At 51.0% G+C, this 24,888-nt stretch overlaps 1 long non-coding RNA gene across 1 annotated transcript in view; it reads right to left on the reverse strand.

The window, feature by feature from the left end:
• Positions 1-24,888, reverse strand: part of LOC123601777 — a 47,586-nt gene extending 22,698 nt beyond the window's left edge. Inside the window, exon 1 of the long non-coding RNA XR_006714253.1 lies at positions 24,792-24,888. This is a non-coding gene — a long non-coding RNA (uncharacterized LOC123601777). The remainder of the gene's footprint in view (positions 1-24,791) is intronic.

Genomic DNA, 24,888 nt, shown 5'->3' on the forward strand with positions numbered 1-24,888 from the left:
GAGCTCAGAGTCTGTCATCACATCTTGGTTGCGACCACAGAGGGCTTTTTGTTTTTTGTTGTTTTTTTTTTTTTTTTTTCTTTTAGACGCCAGCTCAAGGGCAGAAGAATTAGTCACGGCTCAGAGGTTGAGGAACGCTACTGTATGGGACCATAACATCACCGTCAGGCCCCACAGCTGGGAGCCCAGAAAACTCCCAGGTACTTTACCAGACCCAGATAGCAACGTCCTGTTTGGGACACAGTCATCTGGTGCTGAAAGTTCTCAACCCATGGTAACAGTGCTTCACACTTTTGAAACTGAAAGATGCATCCAAAAAATCTCGATGGCATACCATGACTCCCCATGCACCCCCCCCCCCCCCACCTGGAGGGGGGTGCTCAGTCCCTTTCATTCACGAAGTGAAACCAAGTTGGTCAGCGTCTGTCAATTTCACTTCCTGTTTCCTGGCTTCCACCAGCGAGTGAGGGGAGGGGGGTACTGGGGGGATGGGTGTCACATCACCCAGGGGCCACACAAGCCCACCTGCCGTGCCCCCAGAAGAAGCACATCCTTGGCCCAGCACTCAAGGACGACCTTCCCTCAGGGGAAGACGGAGAAGGCAGAGAGGCCGACAGACCGTCAGTGCAGCGAGATGGGATGGGGTGGGGGCCACGGGCGCTACAGGATCCAGGCGGGTGGGGAAGTCTGTCCCTGGGGAGTCCGCGAAGAGGTCTCCGACAAGACCGCCAAAAGAAGGATGGCCGATCAATGACGATGACAATGTTAGCGGACACTGGCTTAGCACCTATAACACGCCAAGCACTTTCTAACACGTGGCGTTCATCAGCTCACACAGGCTTCCTTCCCAGGGAGCCTTTGAGACAGCTCCCATGATACGTTTACCTTATGGAGGAGGGAACAGAGGCACCAAGATGTTAAGTCACTGGCCCAAAGTCCCACCTCTGGCATGAGGACAAGTTGACCTGCCAGACAGAGCAGGGATCGGGACGTGGGAAGTCGCAGAGATGAAAGAACATGACATTTAGGGAGCACCACTGACATCTTGTGAATGTGTGCCGATAGGGCAAAGGTCACAACACATGGGTATCCGGCCCACAGAAAATGCTTTGTGAGTGGCCTACGTGGCACTTTTTAAAAAGTATAGGGGCGCCTGGGTGACTCAGTCGGTTAAGCGTCTGTTCCGGTCATGATCTCACGGTTCGTGGGTTCGAGTCCCACGTTGGGCTCGGTACAGTTCAGAGCCCGGAGCCTGCTTCGGATTTCTCTCTGCCCCTCCCCAGCTCAAGCTCTGTCTCTCTCTCTCTCCTTCAAAAATAAATAAAAACATTAAAAAAATTAAAAAGTGTAAAGCAACCTTTGAAAATTGGGAGATTTCACATAAACACCCAGATTTCCCAGGCTGTGTTGAGAAATTGGGACCTGGGAACACGGAGCCCGTATTCTTCTATGACAATGGAGTTGGGATGGTCCCCCTTAGATGGGGTGCGGCCACCCTCCTCCAACCAGTTCACTGCAGCCCCCCCACACACACCCCCTTGTGTCTCCCCTGCCCGGCATTACCTGCGTGCTGACCAAGGGGCTCAAGATCTGGGGAATAAAGATCTGGGAATAAGTCGGGGGGAAGGCAGGGTGCCTGGGTGGCTCAGTCGGTTGAGCATCCGATTTCAGCTCAGGGCATGATCTCACAGTTTGTGGGTTTGAGGAGCCAGCTTTGGATTCTGTGTCTCTCTCTCTCTTTCTCTCTCTGCCCCTCCCCCACTTGTGCTCTCTCTCCCTCTCTCTCTTTCTCCCCCCCCCCCCGTCTCTCTCTCTGCCCCTCCCCCACTTGTGCATGCACGCTCTCTCTCTCTCTCTCTGTCTCTCTCTCTCCTTCCCTCTCTCTCTCAAAAATAAACATTAAATATTTAATGTAAATAAACATTAAATATTCCATGTAAATAAACATTAAAAAAAGTTTAAGTTGGGGGAGACTTAAACCAGATTTCTGACCAGATTTCTGTCATCCAGGGAGCACTCCAGCGGCTCTGGGGAAAAGGGATTGGTCGAGCACCTGATGGGAGGTAAGCAGAGGATTGGTGAGCCTAGTGCTGCCCACGCAGGATCCAGATCGGGAGAGGTGTTAATAGAGGTCCTGCCCCTCCGCTGAACTCCTCCGGGGAGAACCTCTGCAGAGAACCTTTTCTCTGTCTTCTCCCTGGGGGCTCAGGATGTAAGTCTCATTTCGAAAGCAATGTATTCCCATATGGAAGCCTGAGGTCCACAGAGTACCTACCAAAATAACTCAAAGTCAAATGGAGAAATAAGGAAGGTGCTCTGGGGAGCTAAGCCCAAGGGAACTGCAGCATTTAATAAGGTGACTGTCCCCAGGGCTAAAGCAAACCAGCGGCAGAGGCCAGGTCAACTGCATGCTTCACTCCCAAGCCCGAACACCTCTGCTGCCTATGTTTTCAACTCGAAGCAGCATGCAACCAGGGAGCAGGGTCTGGAAAGCCAGGTGTAAACGGAGGAGAGGACCCCAAGTCACTTCCCACAAGGAGGAGGGATGCGGCCGAACCCCACAGTGAGAAAGACAGATTCCGTCCCCGTTTTATAGACACCGTTAATGAGCTCGGTTCCAGGCAGACACGCCGACGGCAGGGTCAGGTAAGAGGTAGAAAAGGAATTCGAGAACTGGGGGATCGATGAGGACATCTTGCTTGGCAGAGGGAAGGTGGTGGCCACTGGGGTCCCATGACAATGTGGGCCATTCTTAGCTGGGTGGCACTGTGTGTAGCATTGAACTTCTCTGTCTCTGTTTCCTCACCTTTAAAAGAAGGACGATGAGAGGTGCCGGGGAGGGGGGGGGGGGCGGCGCTCAGTCGGTCAAGTGTCTGACTTCGGCTCAGGTCACGATCTCATGGTTTGTGAGTTTGAGCCCCATGTCGGGCTATCTGCTGTCAGCGCAAAGCCCGCTTTGGATCCTCTGTCCCCCTCTCTCTCTCTGCCCTTCCTCTGCTCATGCTCTCTCTCTCTCTCTCTCTCTCTCTCCCTCAAAAATAAACAAAATAAAACAAAATGAGGATAGTGATACTTTTCGGGGTGGATGGAGTTAGTGTCCGGGAGAGCCCTTCGTGACTATAAAGTGACCTACAGACCCGAAAGGCACACGGCCCTTGTGACGTACGTCATCGTTGGTACCTGTGGGTTCGTGAATCCCCAGCTCGCTCCGACTCAAGGGAAGGATGCCAAGACAGTCAAGCCCTCCGCCTTTCTTCCTCTCCCTTCCCAAAGTCCCCACCTCTGATGTCCCAAGACCCTAGATCCCCCCCCCCCCCTTTCTGGAGCGGTCCTGTGTGTGCTGTGCATTTGCTACCAGTGTAGACGGAATACGTAACCTCTTCATTGGGACTCACCCAGATGTTCAGACCGCGTCGAGCCAGCCTCGGTGCATAAAGGCAGAAGGTCTGGGGCCTGTGGGAAGAACCCTCCCCTGCACAGAGGGCCTGGTTGTAACAACCCGCCGAACATTTACTCCATCATCCACCGCGCTTTGTTTTCTATTGAAAGCACCCTGTCATCTTTTATGTTTCCACCCAGGAAACAGCGACCACGGAGCAGAAAATCGAGATCCCATTCACCTTGATGGATTCATTTCGATACAACTTCACTCAACAGCTAGCCGCTTCCTGATTTCACATTTCACCATCAAAGACGACAGCCAGGGCCGGGCGGGGAGGGGGGTGGGGGGCGCGGTCTTATCGGCAGCACACCCTGGCCGAACGACAGCTTCCCGCCTGGAGGATTCCGGGACGGCGGCTTTGGACCCCAGCGGCCAACAGAAGCTGAAACGTCCCCACTTGTCCCACCCTGCAGGCTGCCACAGCCAAGCGGGGCAGCAGTGGACGGAGGTCCCGAGAGAACCCAGAATGAGGCACAGTCAGACTGCCCGTTCAAATGAAGGAAGCAAGGCCCAGAGAGGGTACTGGTGTGGCTGCGGTCACACAGCAAGGCCTCAGCAGCCAGTCTCCTCACACTGGCTTAGGTATGTCACCGGGGCAGCACGCATTGCCTCGGGGATGTAGGGATGGGTCTCCACCCCCCACCTTGGGGACCAAGGGATCACATCAGGGGCTCACGCGACCCCAGAACCAGGATCGGAATGAGGTGGTGGTCTGCTATGGGCTTGATGGAGAGGACATGCCCTCCATAGCGTAGTGGGGGGAGGGACGACGACTGTGGACTCTGGGTCCTCCCCAGAGGTTTTCCTGAGCAACTACTTGGCCCCTGATAGGTAACCCAGCACGGCTGAGAGACCGTCCACGGCGGTGGCGACCACGCACTATGTGGCTCGCGTCCAGACCTGTCTAACGTCCCCCGAAGAGAATAGTGATCCGTGCGCTTATCGGACTAACTCGGTGCCGGGCTGTGTGGCTAGGAGGCTGAAACGGACACAGCATCTAGGGCCTCACGCTGCTTAGAGCAAAACCATCGACCCGAAACAAAATCGGTATTCGTGCGGCGGAATGCAACGCGGCAACACAAAGGCACAACCGGCTGCTGCGCTCAGGCCCGTGGATGGATTTCACGGGCAGAACGATGAGTGAAAGAGACCAGACACACTCGGATTCCGTTTACGTGACGCCCCAGGGGAGGCAGAGCTAATTGCTAGTGATGCAAGTCAGGACCGGGCTTGGTTCTTGCTGGGAGGCAGCTGCTGTGGGCAAGAGGCACCGAGCAGCCTTCCAGGGCGGAGGGAAACGCTCCACATCCTGAGCTGGGCAGCGGCCACATGGGCGCGTGCGCGCGCGTGGGTGGGTGTCGTGCCTCACCGTACGTTTTTTTTCAAATGTCTGTTTAGCCATCTGTTTCAGAGCTAACCCGCTATATGCTATATGCTTGATCAAAAGGGAAAAGGCTCAGCCAAAGGCAGTCTTGCCTGAGCCTGGATCCTTCCTGTGAAATAGGACACCAGGGACTCTGCGATGTATGTCCCGGCGGTCAGGGGCGCAGCCGCCCTCCTGCTCCTTCCGGGGAGCAAGTCTGGCGGCGGAACTGCAATGAACACAAGGCCCCTTCCCACGGCAGACGTTTGGAACCTGCCTTCTGAGCTCCAGTGAGGCGACCCGAGCCCAGACGGCACTTGCTGGGAGCCGGGCCACACGAGTCTCGGATCGCTGACAGATCTGGGCCCCCGGGCTCCACGGTGACCTCGTTTTGGAGCGAGCTGGGTCTGGCATTGATGTCCTCGGAAGCTCTTTGCTCTGTGCGGTGGGGGTGGAGGGAGCCCAAAATAGCAACCCCCTCCACAACCCACACAGAGACAGCAGGTGCTTGAAAAAAGAAGTGTCGGGTGAGGAGTGGCTGATGGGCACGGCCAGGGGGGCACCAGGTGGGACTTCGGGCTCCCTTCTCTGAGGCACAAATGAGGGGTAGAGGAGGGCTGGGCAATGGCTTCACATGACCCCTGCCCTCCCCCTCACAACCACGGTGATGACACAGGTACGTCCCCAGCCTGGACCTCTCTTAGGCCCCACATTCAAACCTCCCACGTCCCACTTCCCACTCAGCAACCCCATGTAGGGGCTCGACGCCATCTCCAAAGCAAACCCCTGAGAGTCCCCAGCTCAGAACAGGACTCCTCCAGCCTTCCGGAAGCCCTGGCCAAAACCCCACGGTGTCACTCCTGGCTCCTCTTTCTCTCACGTCCTACGTGCAAGCCACCCAGAAATCCTGCTGATTCCACCTGCAACGAGGAGGCAAACCCTGACCACTTCTATTACCCCCGAGGCGACCAGCCTGGGCCACGCCCCCATCATGTCTCACCTCCTACCCTGCTCCCTGCCTTTACGACCTTCAGGGCATTCTCCCGGCGCCCCAATACCCTGGCCTTTTAACTGTACATCCCTGTGGCCCCATAATCCCACACCTAGAGATCTACCTCGAGGACATCACACTGGGACCGCACAGGGGTACAGTGCCGGAAAATGGGAACCGTCTGAGTGTCCCCGGCAGGGGATGGGAGCAATAAATCATGACTTCCTGAAAACAGTCAGTGGGATCTACGTCTCCTGACTGGGAGAGACAGCCGTGCCACGAAGCGCGAAACCATGTGTTACAAGAGCCCCTTCTTGTTTTCTAAAACGGACACACGTTTGCACAGAAAAGTATCTAGAAAGACGTGTCTCAAGAGCAACAACAGCTGTGGTCTCTAGGTAGCGAGCCCAGGGGTAGCCTACTCTTTTTTTAATTCTCTTCTGTATTCTATGAATAATTTACAATTAGCACATATCAATATCCTTACTAGGTAAGACAGGAAAAAGTGCATCCATTTTAGGGAACCTCCAAAGGCTTCCCCCAAGTGCCCAGCACATCGGCGTCACCTCTGCGGCTGGACCTGGGCACCCACCGGTGCAGGGCGATCCGAGCAGAGACCCTGTCCCGCTGGCCCCCGCTTCTGCTCCCCATGGCGCTAAGCCCCTGCGTGTGACTGAAGAGGGGGAAGCAGAGAGAAAAGAACCACTTCCTGCAGAGCTGGTGGTGGGAGCAGCTCTGGGGGGGTGGGGGGGAGGAGAGTTGTCCACCTTAGGTGAGAACCAGAAGCTCGCTTAGGAAATGCTGAACATGACCCTGGGGGCCGCCCTGATTCACCAGGGCAGTGCAGCTCTCCGGGGATGACCACAGGCCGAGCAGATCATAGGTAAGATGTGGCCGGCAGCACTGTGGGTCCCATGGAGACACTGCGCCCGGCCGTGCCGTAGGGAATATGGTCTGAAGCCAGTGCGAGCCCAAGGCCACAGGCAATGGAAGCCCCCACTGGTCTCCAGAGCCTCCGGATGGGATGCTGTCTGACTCCAAAGAGCACTTGGGCTTGTCCCAGGCAGCCTGGGGGGAAGCTGACCAAACCCCCTCCTGCCACCAGCAAGGGGAAAGCATTCATTCAGGTCGGATCCGAATTGGTGAATTTGACTGTGTTCCATCCACCTTCATAGACAGGGTGCCCAGCCCAGGCCAGGTGCTTGGTGCATACTTATTCAATGAAGGTATGAATGAATGAATGAATGAATGAATAGAATGAGCCATCCACAAAGACATCACTGCTTGGAAAATAAACATCTCAGTTCACGAGCTTCTCAGGGTTGGAAGTGCATCTATGCCGTGAAGAAAAAAGCTGCCTTTAAAGAGGGAGAAGATTAAAAAGAACCCAGACCTGGAGTCACGGGGCCCGGTTACAGGAATGGGGCCAGAGGACTTCACCTACCTCACCGTGGAGGGGGAGTGGGAGTCGGCTTCTGGGAAAAAATGGGGCCTCACCTGGGGCAGTCCCACAGGAGGGAGGTGATGATGACAGAGCAAGGCCCCAGCTTCCTGCCTTTAGCGGGTGAGGGACAGTCCACGGGGCTTCAGGATAATTAAGCCCAAGCCCCATTCTCCGTACGCCATCCACCCAGCATCCAGCCCAGCAGACTCTGGGCTCCTCTGCCTAGACTTGGGAGTGGGGGCTTTCAGGCTTTCTGTGAGCCCTTGCCCGGGGCGGAAGGGGCAGCGATTGAACTCAGGTGGTCCTTCCCTGCGTTGGGAATCAGAGAGGCAGATTCCAGAGAGCTTGGTGCCGTCGGGGAGATGGGCCACCTGGTGCATCGAGATGGCCTCTCCGTGACCGTGAGTGTGCGGCTGTCACAACCCTCCCGCCCCCAACTGTCATCAAGACACCAGTACCTACTTTGGTCACTGCCCCCCACCATCCCCCAGCACACACAGCCTGACCGCGGTCACACTCAGGCCAGCAGGATGGGTACACAGAGTCGCGGACCCCAGCTATGGTAGAGACGCAGAAGAATACAGAAAAGCCAGCCCCAGGCCCCCGAGGGAAACCCACAGAGCCTTCCCCGAATTCTCCTGGCTCCGGTTAACTGTGGGACTCCGGGCGAGTCCCTTCCCCTCTCTGGGACTTTTCCTGGTCAACGCGATCAAGATGTTGGTCTCTGAGGTCCCATCTGATTCTGAGAAGCTGTGAGTGTCCGAGCCTGGACACATGCTTCCTGTGTCCGAGCAAAACAGCCCGTCACAAACTAGCTGGTTACTAAAAGCAGAAAGGTACCTAAACAGGTAGGCAGGTGCCTGGAAACTTAGATACAGGCACTACTGTTAAATTTTTTTTTTTTTTTTTGCCTGAAATATCGCTAAAAATAGTGGACATTTGTGCCATAGGCAAAACATTCCCAAGGGGGTTATCGACCAGTGGAGTCCACAGCTCCCTCCATCCGTTTATTTTTTTTTCTTTTATTGCCTTTTGTCCGTAAATCTAGAATGCATTAATTTTGCCTCCTGCCCGTAATTTCTTGTGCCTGCTGAACCTCCCCTTCGGTGAAAAGCCCGTGGAGGAACAGGATTTTGTCCCCTCCATCTGTGTGGGCCCTGGTGCCCAGCGTGACACTTTAGGCTCTAAAAATGCTATTATTACTGTTGCTGTTTCCAGTTACAGAACATGAAGAAAACTTCACCTCCAACCCAATCTTCTCTCTACAAACGGACAGCCTGAGGACCAGCGCATAAATTTTACTTAGTCTAACACCAGAGCCTCGACAGGGCGAGGACCACGTTATTCGTGCTAATTCTACTTCAATCAATGCGTACGTTCACTGAAATTTAAGCCTAGTGGGATTTTTCAGGGGTGGGAGACTTGACACGTGTATTTGAAAATGAGGGAGGATAAGAAATGTTTGAGAAGAAGAACGTCCTTCCACATACCGAGAGAATGTGTACCTACAGATTTGCAGGCATTAAAACTGTGTGTATCATTTTGGGAAATAGATCAATTGATGGGAAATAAGAAAGAACTCCCCCCTCCCTCAAAAGACCCAAATTTATAAGGAAATTCAAGAACACAGTAGTGTTTCTCATCAGTTGGGGGGAACATGCAGTTTTCTTTTTTAATTTTTTTTTTTATGTTTTTATTTTGTTATTGACAGAGAGAGAGAGAGCAAGCAGGGGAGGGGCAGAGAGAGAGGGAGACACAGACTCGGAAGCAGGCTCCAGGCTCCGAGCTGTCAGCACAGAGCCCCATGCGGGGCTTGAACACACGAACCCGAGAGATCATGACCTGAGCCGAAATCGGACGCTTCACCGACTGAGCCACCCCGGGGCCCCTGTAGTTTTCAAACAGTAGTGGCAACAACTGCTTTTCTTTGGGGGGGGGGGGGGGTGGGAATAAAATGTAAAACCTTTCAAGATGATTTTGAATAATTAAAACCAAACTCAAAACCAATGCAGGTGGGCTAAAGGTGTCGGCATAATAAAACAAAACAATACCGGAAGGAAATATAGAGGAAAATTTTTATAACTTCAGTGTGGAAAAAGTTCTTTCTCGGCACGACCTAAAAACCAGACGCCATAAAGAGAAAGAAAAAGAGTTTTGACCACATAAAAACTTAAAGTTATGAATAGTCTAAGATAGCATAGAACTAAATTGTTGCAAACAAAAGAGCAGGCTGGGACACAATACTTGCCACATGTGTAACAAACAAAGAATTAGTAGCCATTATATTAAAGAGCTCCTAGGAATCAACCGGGAAAAGGCAGACAGCCCAAAAGAAAACCAGGCCAAGCATATGAATAGATAAATAAGCAATGAAGAAATATAAATGTTCACAAAACATATGAAAAAGGGTTCACTTTCCCTGATAATTAAAGACATCAAACTGTAAAACCCAGTAAGACATTTTATACCTGTCATCGCCGTAAGAGTTAAAACAGTCAATAGCATCCAGAGCTGAGGATGTCAGGGGTGATGAGAGTTCCTACCTTGACAGTAATCGTGTATGTTCACCTGTTCTGCTGTCTTAAAGGAACCACTTGGGCATTGTCTTTCAAAATTGTAAATGTTCGGGGCGCCTGGGTGGCGCAGTCGGTTAAGCGTCCGACTTCAGCCAGGTCACGATCTCACGGTCCGTGAGTTCGAGCCCCGCGTCGGGCTCTGGGCTGATGGCTCAGAGCCTGGAGCCTGTTTCCGATTCTGTATCTCCCTCTCTCTCTGCCCCTCCCCCGTTCATGCTCTGTCTCTCTCTGTCCCAAAAATAAATACACGTTGAAAAAAAAAAAATTAAAAAAAAAATTGTAAATGTTCATGTGCACGAAGGAATGTCGCCTCTGGAAATCCATCCTAAAAAATAACTAACACCCGCCTAAAGATGTGTTTGCTGTGCTCTCCTTGTAGCAGGGGACCAGACAGATGTTGATGGAGAGAAGGATAAGAGAAATCATGGCACTTTCCGATGGCAGAGGACCGAGCAGATGTTACTGAGAATGACACAATCCGCGTGTCCTGTCATGGAAAGTCACTCACAATTTATTGGGGAGGAAAAGGAAGCAATTTTATAGTCGTAAGTAGATTGTGACCCCATTTGGTAAAATAAACAAATGAATAAAGATTCAGACCAAACTTCTAGCCCTGGTGACACATGGGCAGCGGGCTTGGTGGAAAATGATAGAGCTGACCATGAATGTTGCTTTTTAAAAATTTAGGGGCTCCTGGGTGGCTCAGCTGAGTGTCCGACTTCAGCTCAGGTCATGATCTCACAGCTTGTGAGTTCGAGCCCCGCATCAGGCTCTGTGCTGACAGCTCAGAGCCTGGAGCCTGCTTCGGATTCTGGGTCTCCCTCTTTCTCTCTGCCCCTCCCCTGCTTGCACTCTGTCTCTCTCTGTCTCTCAAATATAAATAAACACTAAAACAAATTTTTTTTTAAGAAAAATTATGTTGGTGCTCTTTGAATGTGTTTCAGTGGTACGTGTGACTTTGCACATATGTGTACTGTGTGTGTGTGTGTATGTGTGCATGTGTGTGTGAGAGAGAGAGAGAGACAGAGAGAAAGACAGGGCTTATTTATTTATTTTGAGAGAGAAAGCAAGCACAAACGGGGGAGGTGCCGAGAGAAGGAGAGACAGAATCCCAAGCAGGCTCCTCGCCACCAGTGCCGAGCCCGATGGGTGGCTCAGACTCACCAACTGTGAAATCATGACCTGAGCCCAGATCAAGAGTTGGATGCTTAACCGACTGAGCCACTTAGGCGCCCCCAGTTTTTATTTTAGAGATGAGAAAACAGCTCTGGGCTATGTCACAAGCTACGAATGCTATAAAGGAGTTCGCTCCCAGCTTGCGTGAACCAACAGCCAGGGAGGACCCTTTCCCCACAAGTGCCCATCCATCCTCAACCAGACCATGTGAAGTTTGTCTTGGCAGACGGAGGCTGCGGTAGCTAGAGGCGGCAAATGGTGGCACATTGTTTCTTCAAGTGTTGTAGTTAACGTTTCTTTTAAAAAAATTTTTTTTTAATATTTATTTCTGAGACAGAGAGAGACAGAGCATAGTGGGGGAGGGGCAGAGTGAGAGGGAGACACAGAATCCGAAGCAGGCTCCAGGCTCCGAGCTGTCAGCACAGAGCCCGACGTGGGGCTCGAACTCACGGACCCTGAGATTATGACCTGAGCCGAAGTTGGTCGCTCAACCGACGGAGCCACCCAGGCGCCCCTGTATGTAACATTTCTGATCATTCAAGTATTGGAGTCAGTACTTGGTATAGAAATGTTAAGAAGCAGAAAACAAAACAAAACAAAACAAAACAAAAAAAAACAAAAAGCAACCACCAGTAATTACTATCAATATTTTGTAATATTTCTTCCAAAACGTTCACCCTACCTTTTAAAAACATAGTTGATATTACATTGTAGGTTATGATTTTGCATCTTTCCTAGAAAATAACATTGTATCAGAGGCATTTTCTTATGTCATTAAGATCTTCATAAACATCACAATCTGAAAACATATCAATGTTTTAAATAGCGGTGTTTTACCCACTATTTAATTTCACCCTGCTAAAACCTAACCCCCACCCACCCAACCTAACCTACAGGCACCAGAGTGCCTCATCTGAGATAAAATGTATTGAGTATATATTCTACGCCAGGCACAGAGATGACTAAAACACACCATACCACATAACACACAGGCAAAATTATTCTGGGTGGATTAAAGAGCTAAAGGAAAAAAAATCACAGAAAGACTTGAATAAATTTGATGAGAGAATTTATCAAACCTTCGTGAGGGGGAGGACTTTCAAAGCCTAAAGCTATGGAGAAACCACAAAAGAAAAAGATCACGAGATTTGGCTACCTAACATTTTGATACTCTGTAAACAATATGAACAAAAAAGTAAATGTCAGGTAGCAACCTGGGGAAATTATCTGTAACAAAAACAACAAAAGATTAATAGCCGTAATATATAAAGAGCTCATACAAATCAATGCAAAACATCCACTGAGACTCCAGTATATAACTAGGGAAAGGCTTAGATCTGTGCTATCCAATATGGTAGCCACTAACCACATGTGGTTATTTAAATTTAGATTTAAAGTAATTTAGATTTAAATGAAGTCCTTAAGCTAAATTAAATCTAGATTTCGATTGCATTAAATTAAAAACTCAGCTTCTCAGTCAAGGTAGCCACACGTCAAGGGCTCAGTACCCACTTTCGGCTAGTGGCTATCCCACTGGACACTGCAGATAATGTCCATGTCTATCCTCACGCAAAAAAAGTTCGATGGCAAAGCACTTAGACAATTCACAAAAGAAGACATAACAAGTGGCCAACCAACACATGAAAAAAATTCAACTTCGTCAGGAAGAAAAGGAAAGCAAAGTAAACAAAAGTAGTATTTTATGTCATTTGTCTAGAAGTGGAAGCTGTTAATTGAAGAGAAACCATCTGTAAAATAATTTGGTATAGACATTAGGAGTGATAAAAACGCTCACGCCCAGTAATTCAGTTTCCGGGACCGTATCCTAAAAACATAGAAATGCAGGAACCATTTTATGCAGAAAGTTAGTTATCTCTGGGCTCTAGGTAAATTCAGAAAGAGAACCCAACCTGTAAGTCCAGCTTCCAGGAAGTGATTACATCCACTAAAGCCCTCACTCAAGGGGCACCTGGGTGGCTCAGTCGGTTGAACGTTTGACTCTTGATTTCAGCTCAGGTCATGATCTAACGATCACGATCACGATCACGATCACGGGGCTCTGCGCTGACAGCAGGGCGCCTGCCTGGGATTGTTTCGCTTCCTCTCTCTCTCTCCCCCTCCCTGCTCACACACACACACACTCTCTCTCTCTCTCAAAATAAATAAATTAATAAACTTTAAAAGACCCCCACTCGATGGACTGATAGGCATCAATAAAATTTTGCTTTTTTCAAGAGGGTCTGATGACTTGGGAAACACAAGATTTTTTTTTTTTTTAATCCTTCAAAACTGGCCAGCTAGGATAATATCTGTTATAAAAATACAGGGACTATATAGGCACCAAATGCTGACAGATGTCAGAAGTAAACATTACAGTGCGATGGGATTCTGAATATTTTTTATGCTGTTCAGAAATTTCTGACTCGTTAACGAGGATCATTTGCTGCTTTTCTATAGAACTAGAAACATTATTAAAAATCTAGAGGAAGAGACAGAATGTAGTGATTAAGAACACGAACCTCGGGGGGCAGGGGGGCTAGCTCTCCAGCCTCAGACAAGGTCACCTCAGTCTCCTCCTCTGAAATTAACAACAGCCCCTGCCTCAAAAGGTCATGAGAAAATTAAGCGAGCTGTTGCCTGCACGTGCTGGGCAAAGTCTGAGCACACAACAGAACACATAAGCCACTGCTTTTATTAACATGAGAAACGGTTATTCGCACTGCTGCAGGACAGACCAGGACCTAAAATCTTCTATATAACATGCTCTCAGCTGCAGAAACATACACTTTCAACACATGCTTTTACAAATATCCAAAAAGATGAGAAGGAGCTATTCCAGACGAATAGCGGTCACGTCGGGGTGGTGGGATTATGAGTTTTCTTTCTTTGCTAAAGAAGCAAAAAAAAAAAAAATATATATATATATATATATGTGTGTGTGTGTGTGTGTGTGTGTGTGTGTATATATATATATATATATTTACTTTCTGTGCTTCTCAGATTTTCCTCAATGAGCATGCAAATTTTACAATAATAAAAATGCTCTAAGAACAAAGAGCAACACTGAAATAAATACGTTTAACTAGCTATGCTAAGGGGGTCAGATTTAAGATTTAAGCTGGGGGTGGTCAAGTGCACAGAAATGACAGCCTGGGCCAGGGGGCATGGGGGGGGGTCTGCTGCCACTGGAGGGGACCATGGGGGTCTCTGAGTGATGGGATTCTGGGAGGTGATTTAAAGTTGCTTTCTATGTATTTCATGCGTCTTCCAATCTTTGTAGAAGGGGTCTTGAATGTAGGAAGTTTTCTGATCACATAAAAAGCTAGTTAAAAAAAGAAAACCAAGTTCTCTGACCTCAACTGGGGAAGGAAACTGAGTCAGAAAGAGACTGGTGCTGAGGGGTGGGGCTTGAGTGTTAGGAGGGAGGGTGGCACAGGGACCGGGGACACTCGAGAGGGTCCCACGCTGCTGGGTCTGCGGCTGGGGGCTGGACCCTGGACCCTGGAACACCGCACAGCTGCAAACACGCCCAGGTGGTGTCCCCGGGTTACAAGGACTGGGAGATGATCCCTTTTTATTTCCGAAGCTCCCCATAAAACGTCTGTGAGTTTTTCTACTGCGTGAGTTTTTCACTGCATAGGAAAGGAACGTGCATTTCGCAGTCCCGGTAGCTGATCACAGATCTATCACATTTCTGTCACTTAGCCTTCCCGCCCCACCCCCAGCACCTGGGAGTGGCCGTCCCCACCTTGCCCCCATGACCCCTCCAGAGCTGGACCTAGTCATCCCAAAGGCTGCCAAACGCACCCACACGTCCCAGGCCACACACACAGGTGAAGAGTTAAAAAAAAAAAAAAAAAAAAAAACACTTTTAACTTCCAAAAGGGCCACTACTGGAACAGGGTCAAACTCCTTCTCCCGACGTGGGGTCCGGCCGCTCCCTGTTGTGTGAGTCCCTCTCCTGATCCCCGAGCTCCCCAAATTCCACAGGGCCTCCTGCAAAGTGTGGGAGGGCTCTTTGTCAACCACGAGTGGGGACCACCCGGCTTGGTGTCGAATCTGCTGGGCCTGCATGCTTCTGAGACACTGAAGGTAGAATTTGGCTTAAGATGAGTGGGCGGAGAAGCCTGTGCTGGTGCAGAACAAGGTCACAAAAATGCAAGGCAGCCGCACGGTTTTGTGGGACACGCAGGGGCTCCGGGCTCAGAGAATGGCACCGAAGCCTGGTTACCCATCCACGCTGAGCAGTGACCATAAAGTGGAGACGAGATCCGGGCTTGCAGGACTGTGGTGAGCAGAGGATGCCTGGAAAGTGCTCGTAAATATTAACTCCCTCCGCCACTGGTCTCCTGTTGTCATGGCAACGTGGAAGGCAGCGAGGTTGGGAAATAATGGGATGAAAGGGCCCGGGACAACATCAAGTCCCAGATGCCATGTTGCACCGGCTGTGCGGGCCTGTGCTGGCCGCTTGACCTTGGGGGCCTTCTCTGTACAAGGGGGTTCATTTCTCCTCCAAGCCCCAGCGGCTTCTAGAACCATGCCGGGGCTCCTCAGCGCAGGACTCAGGGAGGCGACAGAAATGCAGTCGAGCTGAGCTATCCTCTCTGGCGGAAAGATCGATGCACACAGAGCCCAGCAATAGAGACAGAGCACACAAAGCCTGGGTCCCCAGGCGGTGGTTTGCCAGGTGGGGGAGAAGGTACGTTCTCTGCAGCAAAACCCAGCAAATCAACAAAACACGAAACCACACTTCCATGTTGCAAGGCTTGTCCTGCGCTAGAGGTTCTAGGACCTTATGAGGTGCAAGGGAGGCATCAAGACTCAGACTAAATGTATGGCCTTTTGCTCCGAAAAAGGCGCAAATGCATGCACGTGACATCCAGCAGCTGGTGGGACCCAGAAACGCAAGCCCGGGCCCCGTGGTCAGGACCCTTGCCCCACCCTGGGCTCAGGGTGCCCTAGACAGTCTCCCCAGCCTGGGGCAGCCCCTGGAGGAGGCAGAAACTAGGCGGGAGGCCCAGCAGCTCTCAGTGATACGCCTGGGCAGGGAGCTTCATCCCCTGGCCGCCCTGACCGGGGCCCTGACCGCCCATCCTGAGGCGTCCCTGTCCCAGGACCACCCAAACCCCAGGCAGAGCAAAGACAGATCCTCAGCTGGGCCCCAAAGGCCCCCTCTTTAGATTCACTTACCACTAGAAATCAGTGGGTAGCAGGATCCCGAAAAGCTCGGGCTGAAAGACCCCGCCTCTAGCTGTGTGTCCTACCCCATTCTGGACCTCAGCGTGCTGGGCAAGCCCCCTCTGCTCCCTGATGACCCCAGCAGGCAGCCTCCCTCTTCAGAGACCCAGGCACCAGGAGGAAACGCAGCTGACCCTGGAGCTCTTGTGAAAAATGCTCCTCTGTGTTTTAAATACGCCACTGTCTCCACAAATCCTGCTATCCGATTTGACCCCAGAACTCCATACATCCTATGCCTTTCCCAGAGCCTGCAAAGAAATGAGCTCTCAGGATCACAGAATGTGACTTTTAGCTTTCTTTTATCAAAGAGGGGAAGTCGGAAGGGAGCTGAGAGGAGAAAAGAAGACGGAGGGAGATGAGGCAGGCCAAGTGGGAACCAAGGAGGGCTTCCTGGAGGAGGCAGCCTTGGGCCCAGGCCTGGCTGAGAGGGAGCGTAGGAGGCAGGACCAGCTCCAGCTTCCTTCCGCCCCCGCACACTCCTTCCCGCGCCCCGCCCAGACCTCACCCCTGGGTGCGTGGCCCCGGCAGCGAGCCCCTTTGTGCCTGTCTGGTCAAGGGCTTGGCCAGCCCTGTGCATGGATCAGACCAACCTCCCAGGGGCACAGAGCAGCCCCCTCAAGGGCAGGACCCAGTCCCCAGAGACGCACGCAGCCCAGACAAGGGTCTTCCCTGAAGCCACCACCCCCCAGTGCAAGCCCACAGCCGGGGTCCGGTTTATATGCCACGAGAGCCCATTTTACGTTCCAGCCTAGTGGAGTGGCCCCGTCACAGAATCAGGGAGAAGCACTTCCTGGTCACAGTTCGTGCGCCGGCTCGGTCTGTCCCTGACACTCACAGACACCTTCCCTGTTGGAATATTGGGGGGGGGGGTGGGGGGGGGCGGTGTGCCATCCTGAGCCACCCTCATCAGCGGAGTCGGGGCAGGTGGGGGAGGGGGGCACCGTGCCCGGAGCTTTGCCTCATTTAATCCTCCAGACAATCCAGAAAATACTTTTATTATTCTCACCTTACGGAGGCTACTCAGCTGGCTACTCTATCTTGGGGTTCTCTGTGACCCTCACGTCCCAGGCTTTCCACCCCGGCCCCATCCTGCAGGCGGTGGGGTGCAGATGGGCTCTCTTCGGGCCTGATCCTTCTCGTAGTGTATCCCGAGGCAGCCCCCTACCCTCACTGGGCCCCTACGTCCCTGTGTTTCAGGCCCCAAGGCCCCCAGTGTGGGCTATGAACTAAAAGCAGGGCTCCCCTAGAGACAAGGCCCAGTACAGCAGGGAAGGGAGTATCCCCTTGGGCCCTGGGTCCCTGTAAATTCTTCACTCGGCCCTGTGACTGTGGGTGAGTCACCGCACCTCTCTGAAAAATGGGGCAAATGTTGTATGTGCTGCCTTCCTCCCAGGGTGGTTATGAGATCCACCACGACAATGAATGTGAAAGTTCACCGCTCTGCTCTGTGAGGGCGGCAGTCGGGCGTTGTGGGTCACGGCGCCCACGGCCCTCCCCGGGGAGGGGGCAGGGACCCTCCCCCTGTTTTGCAAACAAAATAAAATCAGGCTCAAAGGAAGGCAGCTTCTCACTCCACGAAGCCAGGGACCTGTTTTGGCTCGGAATCCTTCTCGGGTCTCTATGGGCTCACCAGCTCCCCCCGGCACCCCTCCCTTCCTCATTTCCTCACTGATAGCATGGGGGCGAGCCCCCCCCCCGCCCCCGCCGCTCCCCGCCCTGCCTGACAGGACTGTGAGATGCTGCTGGGAACAGCATGTTATAAAGTGCAATGCCACAAGACAAGCATTAATGTCGTCCAAACCGCTCACCACACCGGCCACCTCAAGGCCACTCTGCACTGAAGAAAGCCTCAGCTCTGTAATAGTGGGCTGGTGTGTTTCACCCCTTCCTTGGTCTCTAGCTCCTCAGAGAAAGGCCTGCTTGCTGGGTGTTGTGCAGGTATCTGTGGGGGGCAGCAGAGCATCAAGCTTTGCGCAACCCAAATGGCCATCCTGGTAGGATGGGTCAATAAATTGTGATATCAGCACGCAGTGGAATACTATACTGCAATGAAGAACACACAGTTGCTATACATGCGCCATAACGTGGATGAATCTCCCAAGCACGATGTTGACTGAAAAAAAAAAAAAGTCGGACACGAACAAGTACACGCTGTGTGATACCGTTGAGATAAAGTTCAGGCACAGGCAAATGCGGTCTGTGATGATAGAAGTCAGGATGGTGGGTGTCTGGGGAGCAGGTGGTGGGGAGCTGGAAGGAGGCACAAGAGGAGGCCTTCTGGATCCTGGTGGGGGTCCGTTTGTTGGCCTGGGTGCTGGTTACCACCCAATGAACAATGCCTGTGTTCAATTTGTAAAGTCACTGAAGCTATGCATTTATGATACATGCACCTTTCTGTGTGTATCCTGTATTTAAATAAAACCTTTTCGAAATTTGACATCTGGGCCCAAGACCTAGCTCTATCATTTGCATATTGTGTGAGCTCTCGCCAGTTAAACTCTCTCTACTCTGACCTCTGCAAAATAGGGATAATGATGGCATCTGCCTCTAATGGTCCCAAATGTCAACTATGTAAACTCCACCTTCATGGTGACCTTATCCAAGCACCAAGTATTAATATTTTTTGTTTAAATCAACTCAACAGTGTCACCTAACTAATTTAAAAGTAAGATTTTATATCACTCTCATAAATCATGGATTTGGTATGCTAATTATCGACTTTCTAGTATATTCTAGTTTATGCTAAACACCTAACTATTAAGATAGTGATGGTCATCTGTGGGCCACCTCAAATCGCCTTCCATATCTAGTGATGGTTGCTTACCCACATCGGAAAAAACCGAGATAATGAGTTATGCAGAGCTCCTAGCACGGGGCAGGCCCTTGGTAAGTGGTAGCCATCATCACCAACATCACCAGCACCAGCACCATTAGGATCACAGGCAGAAGCAGCGAACACCCGCTTCCAGACCCTCTCCTAAGGCCAACTCAACACGGCCCTGACCTCAGCAGAGCTTAAAGAGCTCAGGACATGGAATCCATTCTGAAGTTTGGGGACCTGCTGGGTTGCACGTCCAGGTAAAGGTTCCACGTGGGTACAGAGGGGATGGAGGGCACCCTCCCTCCCTCCCCACCCAGACCAGAACCAGTCTCTCTCCAGAGGCCTGTGTTGACCTGCCTCTTCCTGAAGGCCAAGGCTGAGCACCCCCACACCCCATCCCTCGTCTCTACAACACAGCCAGCTCCTCAGAGCCTCCCACCAATGGGGCCCAGATCACTAGACAAGCAGAAGTCGTCATAGGAGAGCTCTGGATACTCAGCAAGTCATCAAAAATGTGTCAGTGTTATTTCACGTTTGCCCTCCCGGGTGCGCCTGGGACGCGCTCCTTCACGGACTGTCAGAGGGCACCCAGAGTGGCCACCCTCACCCCAAAAGTGGTTGACTACCTATTTGGGTATGCCTCTTGGTAAGCAAAGTCAGCTGATCAGCATTCAGATTTACTAAGCTGGCGTGGAGGTCACCAATTCAATTTTTTTTTAAGTTTTTTTCTATGTTTATTTATTTTTGAGAGAGAGAGAGAGAGCGTGAGTGAGGGAGGGGCAGAGAGAGAGGGAAACACAGAATCCGAAGCAGGCTCCAGGCTGTCAGCACAGAGCCCCACTCGGGGCTCGAACTCATGGACTGTGAGATCATGACCTGAGCAGAAGTCGGACGCTTAACCGACTGAGCCACCCAGATGCCCCACTAATTCGATTTTTTCAAAGGCTTTTGGTATTTAAAATGGCCAGGGGCACCTGGGTGGCTCAGTCGGTTAAGCCCCTGACTTCCACTCAGGTCATGATCTCAGGGTGAGTCTGAGCCGCTCATTAGGCTTTCTGCTGTCAGCACAGAGCTAACTTTGGATCCTCTGTCTACCTCTCTCTCTGCCCCTCCCCTGTGTGTGCACGTTCCTGTTCTCTCTCTCTCTCTCCCTGTCTCTCTCTCTCTCAAAAATAAATAAACATTAAAAAAAAATTAAATAGGGGCGCCTGGGTGGCGCAGTCGGTTAAGCGTCCGACTTCAGCCAGGTCACGATCTCGCGGTCCGTGAGTTCGAGCCCCGCGTCGGGCTCTGGGCTGATGGCTCAGAGCCTGGAGCCTGTTTCCGATTCTGTGTCTCCCTCTCTCTCTGCCCCTCCCCCGTTCATGCTCTGTCTCTCTCTGTCCCAAAAATAAATAAACGTTAAAAAAAAAAATTAAATAAAAAATTAAATAAAAAATAAGATAACATAAAATGGCCATGGGGCGCCTGCTTGATAGGCCAACTCTTGCTTTCAGCTCAGTTCATGATCCCAGGGTCGTGGAATTGAACCCCAAGTCAGGCTCCACACAGAGCCTGCTTGGGATTCTCTCTCTCCCTCAGCCCCTCTCCCCCACTCACACATTCTCTCTCTAAAATAAAAAAATTTTTTTAATTTAAATAAATAAATTGGCCATAATCTTTGATTCAAATAATTCTACTTAAAGGGAGTAAGGATATTTTTTAGAGATGCTTGCACAGAAATGTTCATCACATAGTTACTTTTAATAGTAAACAGAAAAAAATGGCAAACAACGCAAATGTCCAGTTAATAGAGATTAAACACGTATCAAGACTTTTATATCTTGGTTATTATAGGCCATTTCAAAAAATCATGTTATATAAGTCTATGACAAAGGAAGATACTCAAGAAGAGAAACTATATACTAGAAGAGAAAAAACAGGTTACAAATATAAACCTACGTGTGCATGTGTGTGTGTGTGTATCTATTTATCTATCTATATATCTATATATCTTTATGTGCTTGTGTTCATATATATCTTAATATATAGACATATACATATTTTTATAATACAAAAATATTTATCATATATATGATATTAATTTTGAAACAGAGTATAATTATTATTATAATAAAAATAATGTAAATATATGTTCTAATACATTAACAGTGGCATATTAGATGGCAAAATTATGGGCGGTTTTCGTTTTTCTTTATACTCTGTGGTACTTGCTGACTTTTCTCAATAAGCACCCATTGTTTTTATTATTAAGGAAAATGGAAAATGATATTAAAATGTTATATGTGATATACAACCCTACATGGGACTTTCCTCTTTAAAAGTTTTTCTGCAAATCCCTCTTACGTTATTTTTTAATTTGTCACAAAATCATAATACACATCCTTCAATAATAGCTGAACTACACAGAAGTGCATAAAATGAAAACGAAAGCCCAATCCAACCCCCCGCCCCCGTCTCCATTGAATCCCGTCCCCAACAATTAACCTCGGTTCGCATTACTTCGATGAATATTCTGCAAAACCTTTTTCTGGTAGCGTAGAAACATTCTGTCCGGCTATTGAACTCACTCATATTTTTTATCTTATGAAAATAAGATGGCAAGACGCAGATTGTCCTGAAATGAGCGTTTTCACTGAGCAGAATGGCCGTCTCTGCGAGTCATATGCTGTGGTCTAGGTCCCCTTTCTTGCTGGCCGTATCACATTCCAGACTGGAGTTGGGTGGAACTTAGGTGCCCTCGGCCCTGTCTTCCCACGTTTTCATTATCCCTAGGGGACCTAAACACCCTTGTGTATATTGCCTTCCATCCTGGGGAGTGTAGGAGAGCTCTCTAAAAATAACACTGCGTATGAGGTGTTTTTTTTAATGTTGTGGCTTTTGCAACTCTGTCTTTCAAAAAAAAAGGGGGGGGGGCCAGTATCGGTTTTTTTAGGTTCTCGTGAATGACAACCTTTACACAAGATCTCAAGCCTTAACTCACAGCTTAAGAAATCTTGGGGACCATCTGGTGCAGCCCCTTTATGTCATAAATAAACTGAGGCCTGGGGGGAGACAATCCACCCCGGGCACAGAGCCAGTGAGGGGCTGAGTCGGGACTGGCCCCCAGGACCCCCAACTTCGAGACTCTTCTTACTTGTAGTTATGGTAGTTAGTATGCTAACAGGACCCAGAAGCTTCCGTCCTCAGCCTGAAAAACTGATCCCACTGCCAAACTGGCAAACTCCTACTCGCCCTTCAGGTCTCAGCCTGGATGTCACCCCCTCCGGGGAGCCTTCTTTGACTTCCCCAGAGATTGGACTAGGGATATCACCTCCTGCATGCCCCCTCGGGCCAGGCCTTCTGGTGTTCTGTCCCAGCTGCCTGTCGGGTCATGGCCCCACTAGACTAGAAGCTCAGGGCTGAGGGTTGTCAGTCTGTTTCATGCACCCATGCTGAAAGCCCCCCTGTCGTTCTTTCATTCACTTGTTCAAGAAATAGCTTGGTGTCGGGTGCTTGATGCTGAGGAGAGAAGGCTTGGGTTGGAGAATTAAAAAAAAGAGAGACGGGAGAGTTTCCTACAGGTGCCAGAAACTTGAGAAGGCTGAGTGTTGCTTCTCGGGGCCGGAGAGTCGGGTGCTCTAAAGCCGACGACCCTGTGTGCCTTTTCCACGAATGCCCTCAGCCAGTCCTCAACAACCCTCCGGGCAGCTTCTGATCCAACATTTCACGGAAGGGAGGCTCTGAGAGCAGAGGCTGCGGGCCAAGGACACACAGCTGGTCTGCCGGCCTCCTGTGCCCCCCACAATCTCCACTGTAACACAGCAAAACCCTCACAGGGCAGGGGAAGTCCAAGATTCAAGAGAGGCTGTGCCAGGAAAGAGTGGCTCATAGGCCAGGAGACCCGGGGGTCGGGTCCAAACCTCACTGCCAGTTGGCTGTGTGCCTCGGGGAATTCACCGTGCCTCTCTGATCCTCAGTTACTTCATCTGAAAAATGGGCTTGGTTAACACTTGCCCTACTCTCTGTACTCGGTGGTCTTATTTTCTTCAGCAAAACGACGCCCCGTGGTCGAACAAATCCAATCTTACTTACAGGAGCAACAGAAGAGAAACCATGAACGCTGAGTCCCCGAGATATGTGATTCACACCCGCCAGGGGGCCGGGGACTGGGGATGTGTCTCTTGCACACACACCACTGGAACGCCTGCAGCAGACTCGCGTGGGGGTAGGGGGTCAGAGAGAAAGGGGAGGTCGGTTCATTCAAGGTCATCTTCTGGGCCTGCGTGCACAGAGCCCCAGCAAGGAAGTATGAAGAGTCCCTGGGGTCCGCTGGGGTAGACAAGGCCTCAGCTGACCAGCCCTCACACCCAAGAGATTGCACTAGAGTTGGCAAACCCTTCGTGTCTTTGTGATGGAAACTTCTAGAAGCCCTGCCACGTAGGGATCATCCCCTACTCCATCTTAAAAAGGAAGTCTCGAAAGAGGGAAATAAGTTGCCCAAAGATCATTCACCTGGTCAGAAGGGAAAGTCAGCTTCCAGACCCCCAAACCTTCTAGTCCCCACCCTGATATGTTCGTCACGATATAATCAAGGTTCCCGGAGCCACGATTGTGTTTTGCCCTTTACACAGATGATTCTGTTTCATCTTCAAGCCATCATGATGTATAGATGAGGAGTCTAGGTAACTTGCTTGAGTCATACACCCAAGATTTCACTACCAGGAAATGAGCCCAGGAATGTCAGGGAGCAAAACTCAGCTCCCAGGAGAGGCTGGGAAAGATTTGGGGGGAAGGTGCCCTGACCTGTCCCTGCAGGCTGGACAGGCCCTCAAGGGCAGCCCCACCTCCCTGGGACTCAGGGAAGTGCACACACCGAGCCACCTCACAGAGCCAGCACACCCCTCTCCAGCATAACCTCCAATCTTCTGCCCTCTGCCTTTTTGCCAAAAACTCAGCATTTGACACCTTGTCACACAAAAGAAAGAGTCAAACCCTTCAGGTCCCGGGACAGAAAACCAACTGACGCAGCCTGGGGAGTTCCTAGAACAAGAGAACCGGCCTCAGGATCATCGAACCCCATATTTTACAGATAAGTCATCCGAGGCCCTCAGCACCCACCTGGCAATCTGGGGCAATCTGCACGCTGGCACCTGCCCGGGCCAGGGCCCCTTCACCATACCTGCGTGCCCCTCAGTTGCCCATCCAGAACCAGAATCTGATGTTATCATGCCCCACTTTCTCCCTCCTCCAGCCCCAACCCCCCACCAATGATCTGACTGAGCAGGAGCAAAGCCGGCGGGAAAGGATGTACTTCCTGGTGTGGGGGGCGGGGTGTCCTTCTGCAAAGCCTGATCCTCTCAGTGGGACCCCCTTCTCCAAGCTGCCAACTACAGGTTTTCAAGGATTCAGGTCACCGAGTCATTTCACAAATAAATGCTTGGAGAGCTCGTCCCACCATCACCGGGCAGAGGCATCTCCCCTGGCCACCAGGCCATCCCAAGGCCTTTGGCGACCATTGCACAGATTCATTCATTCATTCATTCATTCAACAAACACTGAGGTCCTACTAGGTACCAGGCACATTCCTGGGCCTCCTTCCTCTCCTCCAGCCACCCCTCTCTGCCTCCCAGGGCTCAGCTCCTCCCCCTTCCCCAGGCGACCCCAGTGGCCCCTTTGCACTGGCAAGAGGGCAAATCCTGGGGGCGCTGGGGAGTCACAGAGCCCGGCTGACAGACGCATGCGCACCCCCGGGGGTTACCTGGTGTGGGCCAGGACGGCACAGGCAGGCGCCTCTCTGGCAGAGGCCGAGGAGGTACTGATACCGGGCCCTGAGGGCTGCTAACCCCCTCCCTGCC

This window comes from Leopardus geoffroyi, chromosome D1, assembly GCF_018350155.1.
Source record: "Leopardus geoffroyi isolate Oge1 chromosome D1, O.geoffroyi_Oge1_pat1.0, whole genome shotgun sequence".
In the NCBI taxonomy this organism is placed as follows: Eukaryota; Metazoa; Chordata; class Mammalia; order Carnivora; family Felidae; genus Leopardus; species Leopardus geoffroyi.